This window comes from Hemibagrus wyckioides, linkage group LG18 (genome assembly GCF_019097595.1).
Source record: "Hemibagrus wyckioides isolate EC202008001 linkage group LG18, SWU_Hwy_1.0, whole genome shotgun sequence".
NCBI lineage: Eukaryota > Metazoa > Chordata > Actinopteri > Siluriformes > Bagridae > Hemibagrus > Hemibagrus wyckioides.
The window spans coordinates 4683548-4690301 of NC_080727.1; positions in this window are offsets into that span (position 1 = coordinate 4683548).

Sequence of the window (6754 nt, forward strand, 5' to 3'; positions counted from 1 at the left end):
TAAAATTCTGTGTAAGGTTATCCAACAGAGGGAAAAACACACATCTCACACTGAAAGCCATCAGAGTCCTGACTCATTTTCTATCAGACTCACACCGATAAAATAATTCATTTGTTTATACTGATTGAAAATGTCTGTTAAGTCGATTTCAGTTCCCTCAGCAGACTGGAACTCCAGTGTACAGGTTAAAAGGGTTCATCTGCATCCAGGAAGCAGAGTGTATGCGTTTTTAGTTTAAGTGACTCACAATCCTATGGTCAGTGTAGCCTCTGCTGCTGTAGGCAGTGGTGAGGGTGGAAGAACATTTCTCAGAGAACCAGGGCGAGAGTCCCTGCTGTGATGCACTGCTGATGGAGATGGTGAAGATGCTTCACCTGAAAAGCAGCTAAAATGTTACCTTTAAACACTAAAATCCTGTGTAAGGTTATCCAACAGAGGGAAAAACACAAATCTCACACTGAAAGCCAACAGAGTCATAACATGCAGCCAGAAAATCCTTCATTTGGTTCCACTGATTAAAAATAGGCCCCATAGGTCGATTTCATATATACTGTATGTTCCTTATTTGTATGTTACATCTCAATGTTGTGTATTTATATTATTTATTTAGTGAATATTATTTCATAGACAAACAAGGCTCTGAAGGAAACCATTCTGCTTTTTTTTTTTAATGGAAAAGGAAGAACTATTGATTAACTAATCACTTTTTTATTCATAGACCAAAGAAACACAACATACTACAAGAGGCATTGTTAGTTACAAACACCTCTACATGTACAGAATAATTCCCTGTAATTCATTTATGAATCACTGAAGCAGATCAGAAAGCCTCCGTGTGTGGATTATTGAACACAACCTGCTGATAGAAGGTCACCTGTATCTCTGTTCGTCATCGCTGGAGATGGAGCCATCACACCGTCCTGCTATCAGCAGGTTAATTACTTGCACAGCTCAGATCACCGACATCTGTGAGCTTCTCACGCGTGTCAGCGTCATTCATGACCTTTCAAGCCAATAGATGATAGAAAGAGGCCTGAACCAGATGAAGAGATGGGAATGGGGAAAAGGGGGGTTTCAATTTTATTTCATTTGGGGGTGAGGTTGTTTTCTGTCTCAGCTAACTGATAAGAAATGTACTCTGTGACCCTTGTATTAAAATCTTATATTCAAAAATGCTTTTGCTTTTAATTAATTAATTAATTTAAAAAAAATCAAATATTAAAAATAATACAAATTAATACATTATTATTTTATTATTATAATTTGGTAGATGCACATGAATTATATTTAACAGATATGTTCTGTGCAATCGTTTGGTAGAGTCACTATATTTCATTAATATGTTTCTTTAACTCAACCCAAGCCAATTGGGCAACCGTTTGGTAGAAGCCTATATTTAAATATTTATGGGATCTGTTAAAAAAAAGTTATATATTTTTGTTATTATTGACCGAATTAAATAAAAAATGCAAAGTTCGAATTTTTCCATTGCTTTGGACATTAAAGGGTTAAAAAGGGGGAATTAAGCTAAAATCATTTAGAATAATTCATATAGAAAAATTACAAACATGAGTAGAAGTAATAGTGAATATCCATTTTCTATACCCACTTTATTCCTAATTAGGGTCACGGGACACACACTGGGAGAAAGGCAGGGGTACACCCTGGACAGGTAGTCAGTTCCCAGTCCACAGGGCCACACATAGACAGACAACCACAATTATTTGGAATTGAAATTACCAATCAACCTAATGTACATATTTTTGGAATGTGGGAGGAAACCAGAGTATGCAGAGTAAACCCACGCAGGCACAAGGAGAACATGCAATCATCAGAAAGGACCCTGCCTGTTCAAACCCGGGATTCGAACCCAGGACCGTCTTGCTGTGAGGCCACCGTGCTGCACTAAGTGAATATCTAACATGCATGTAGTCTATGTAAATAAGGCTTTTCACACATACACCTGGAGTAAACAGAATCCTTTCTTCAGTATCTTTCTTCACGTTAACAATTATCTCTGCCTCTTCATAATCTGATGTTTCTAACCCTGGGTTAAACGTCTGATTTGCATATTTGCAGCGTCTACAACCATGACTGGACAAATCCAGCATTCAACCGCTTTAAATAATGGCATGTCTGACTCTTTTGCATCAGCGAGAAAAAATGTCGCCACGTAAATCCTCCTAGGCTTTTCCTAAGCCTCCTGAAAGGCAACAAACAAAGAAAAAAAGACAAAAGGAAGAACTTTGACAAAAGAAAAGAAGAAACTAACTACTGTTTACACAACATGCAGGGTTTCGGTGACTGTACGAGGTACGTGATGTGATGCACAGAGGCGCTGTTCACGTTCTGATTGGGTTTCTGTTGCTAAGCGTCTAGCTGAAACATTTTAATACGTGATTGTTACACATAGTTCACATTTAGCATCACAATGTGGGGTCAACACTGCAAAAAACCCTGCTAATTGTCCTTTAGAGCATAGTTTCATAGCCCGGGGGAAATATGCAGTGCTAACTCTGTTTCTATATTAGAAATATTTCTCTAGCCGGGATACTAGATAGCAAAATGTAAACATTATTAATACCTACGAAATCAACAGAGTCAGAGTTAGCCACTTAAGTTTAAAAGCTACGTCAATGTTCACATTTAGAAAGTTCCTCGAATTCAGAATCGGGTTACGCAATCTGGGATTTTCTGAGTGACCAATTCAGATTATTATAAAATGACCTGATAGTATCTTACTACCTAGTACACCACCTTTAAACAGTACACTACCTAGCACATCACCTTTAAAACCTTGTATAAATAAATGTCCCCATAATCCTCATTCATTATTTTAATTTGAAATCATTATGTATGTATCATGGATATGTTAAAAAAGGTAGAGGTGAACCCTGGTTGATGGGTGAATAGAGTTGCACACCATTGATTCTCTGGACTTCATTTGCTATTTGTCCTCTCTTTATCTCTTCCACGCTCATGTCCTCTGGATATCTCTCTTATCAGCTGTATTGCTTGCTTGGGCCTTTAATTGGTGCCTTCAGTCATTATTTGCTATAGAAACGCCACAGAGCTACACCACCTTACTGCCTCAGAGACCACGGGACCTTAGAGATCTGCTCATAACCCACCCTGCATGTAGACTCTCCTGCAACGCTCCAGCAAACTTGATTACTGTGGTGGTGTGGCTGCTGAGTGGTTACATGGAAATATGGGGAAGGGGCTGTGCTGAACGAGTGGGTCAGTGAGGAGTAGCATGTGATAGGAGAATATATTAGAGAGTCAGCATGAGGGTGAATCCAGTGTCCACGACTCAATTTAATTTAGATAGAGATAGGTAGAGGCAGAAATAGAGATAGAAAGGCAACTAAATGTGTATCGAAGACTAATATAGGATTAAATTTATGTTTCATTTGTTTACAAATCTGAACAATGTGCCCTTTTAATTTTTAATGTGCTTACTAATGTAAAGAAAGCAAAGCATATGGAACCGAATTTAAGCTAATAAATGTTTAAACTGATAGATATTTATGCATTCATTTTCTATTACATGTTACTATGTTATACAGGTTAATAGTAATAAATGTATTATTGAAGATGGGATCTGGGCTAAGCATAGATGGATAGATAGATAGATAGATAGATAGATAGATAGATAGATAGATAGATAGATAGATAGATAGATAGATAGATAGATAGATAGATAGATAGATAGATAGATAGATAGATAGATAGATAGATAGATAGATAGATCACATTAATACATTAATACATTAATACATTAATTTCCTCCCAGACTGGTGTGGCTGCAGTGGCACACACTTAGAGAGAGAGAGAGAGAGAGAGAGAGAGAGAGAGAAGGAGAAAGAGGTTTCCATGACGACCACACATCCTTGACAAATGACACTCTTTGAGACAACTAGATGTTGCGTGCTTCAAAGAGAGAGAAAAAGCCATGAGGTAACAGATCCTCGTTCTGCCAAATCTGGCTGAAAAATATAATTCTTAACAGCAAAAAAAGCTACAATGCAATGAATATAATGAGCTGAAAGCTTACGTAAATGAGTTGTGCGCTTAAATAATGGAGTGCAAATAGCTGTAATTGACCTAAAAAGTAATGGTATTGTGCAGAGTACATTGTTTCCCTTTCCATTTCGACACAAGTCTGACGTACGTCACTGCATTAGAAGATGAATGCTTAGGAGCAGGTCCAAGCCGAGTAAATCTCTCCGTCTCACACGGTACGTGCCGGTGAATTTCTTCCATTCATTTCCCACCTCCGTGTAATGTACACACAGGGTAGAACGTCATTGTGACGTCTTTATGACATGGAGTAACCCCTGCTCTATCAGATCTCTCTTTTCCATTTCCACTAATGTTTCATGCCTATATGCTAAGCACCTTATTTCACACACCATTACACATTAGCACATCTCATATGCAGTCAATGCAGTCGACTATACTGGCTTTGCCAGGATTTTTGTTTTAACTTGCTGTCTTTGTAATTAGCTAGCTGCTTCCTGTATGAATGATGGTCAGTAAAACATGCAGTCCATTCAAGAAGCAATACACTTCCTGTAAGCTGGTAAAGATGTTTAGTGTTGTTCTAAACTGTCTATAGCAAGAGTGTACTAGAGTTTGCTCATGGTTGGTGTAATGGGTATGGGCATGTTTGCTAATAAAATATAAAACATTATTTTGAAGCTGTGGTACGCAATTTCTTTAGTTAAAGTAGCATTACTGACACAATAAAGAGATATACACATTAAAGCATTAAAGCTTTTGTACACCTAGAATAGATCTGTCTTTAAACATAAAAACAGACTACAACTCTCTCAATTTCTTAATCCATAAGAAATTTTCCTAAAACTGCTTCCTTCTCTCCTCCACATCAATCTTACAATGAAAGGAATCCATCCTTTCTTTTCTGTTGGTTCATAAATAATGGTATAATTCACCAGAGAAGTTTGAATGTGCCATTCGGGTCACGGCACCACCTGATTTAATATGAATGTTTAGTATGTTATTTGGGGATGTTGTAGCTTAGTGCTTAAGGTGTTGGACATCAGATTGGAAGGTTCAAATCCCAGGTCCACCAAGTTGGGCCCCTGAGCAAGGTCCTTAACCCTTAATTTCTCAGTTGTATAACATGCAATAAAAATGTAAGTCACTCTGGACCATGGTAACTGCCAATTACCATAAATGTATTTGCTTGGCTGTTTTATCTTCAGATCAGATTTTTCACCAACTGGTGTATAAGGTCAGAAGGTCTTTCCCAGCTCAATCTAAAAATTTTCTCTAAAGAGGTCCAGCAGGAATTTACACTAGATGGGACAGCAGGATATCACAAGGCACCATGAACACACACACACACATTCATCTCACACTTTGGGGCAAATTAGCTTAGCCAATCCACCTATCAGACACTGAGAGAACATATGAAACTCCACAGAGATGTAACCTGAGCTGAGGTGTGAATCAGAGACCCTGGAGCTGTGAGGCAGCAACGGTACCTGTTGCACCCCTGTGACAAAATAAAGCTGGAGGAGATAATCATCAGACCTAAAATCATACATTTTTAATACTGGTTGAATGCGGATCCACTTGCTGCTTGCAACCACCAGGTTAATCCATGTAGAGAGAGGTACAATACAATAAAAATCTATTCTCCGGGTTGTTTGTAATACTATATTTCATCTACAGAGCTCAAAGGCTTTAATATAGTGAGGCAAAAAAGAAAACAGACTTTTCTTTGCAATGAAGCATGTATTATTTTTATTTCTACCCAAGACAGTGCAATGTATCCGTTGTACATGTACAAAGCCCATCTGCTTTGACTCATCCCAGTACAAAGTCTGTCTATCTGCTATAAAGGCTCTAAAGCAAACATGTGTTGCCAGGTAGAAGCAGAATACAGCTGTCACATGCACTGTTTGCTCAAGTACCATTATCATACTCCAGCCACAACACTGCATTACCACACTTACATTAACTGGATATTTAACTAACTCACTTAATGTAAAATAAAGATTTTCTCTTATAAACTGACTTCTTTTTCACTCCAGGTTAACTGCAGCTGAGATTCTGAGGTAAATAGATTGTTTACTGTACCAGTGGAGCGTTTTTAATGTATGACTTGTTCAGCGCTAAAGGGATAAGGAAGTGATTCATTTGCGTCAGAACGTCAGATACGTACTAAATACGAGTCATTCAGGGAGCCGCTTAATAAAAGCAGCTCTTATTTTTAAATCCCTGTTTGAGAGGGTTTGCTTATAGACATGGCAGCTGTGCACACACTCAGGATGAGGAAAAACTAACAGGAAGTGCAGATGGGAGACGTGAAGCTGCGGGACCATGTCCATAAATCTAGCTGGGTTGTCTTCAGTGCCAACGTAATCCAAGTGTGTCTTAAAAGCATAAGAAATAGTTGTAGGGGGAGAGTGGGTTCAGTTGGTCCAATCAGCTACTGTGATACTCTGCACATGCTCAGTAGGGCCCAACACCTGCCTGCAAAGGAAGAGCAATATTAATCACAGTTTTGAAGAATTTATCATGAAAAGTACTGTTTTGAGGTATGAAGATACTTTTCCTCAAATAGGCATAGTGGATTAGTGGTTGGATTAGGGGTTCAGTGTTCTCCTAAGCTTTGAGGGATTCCTCTGGGTACACTGGTTTCCTCCTTCAGTCCAAGCACATGGGGGCTGATAAGAGTCTCAAAATTGTCTGTAGTGTGTGTGTGTGTGTGTGGGACTGT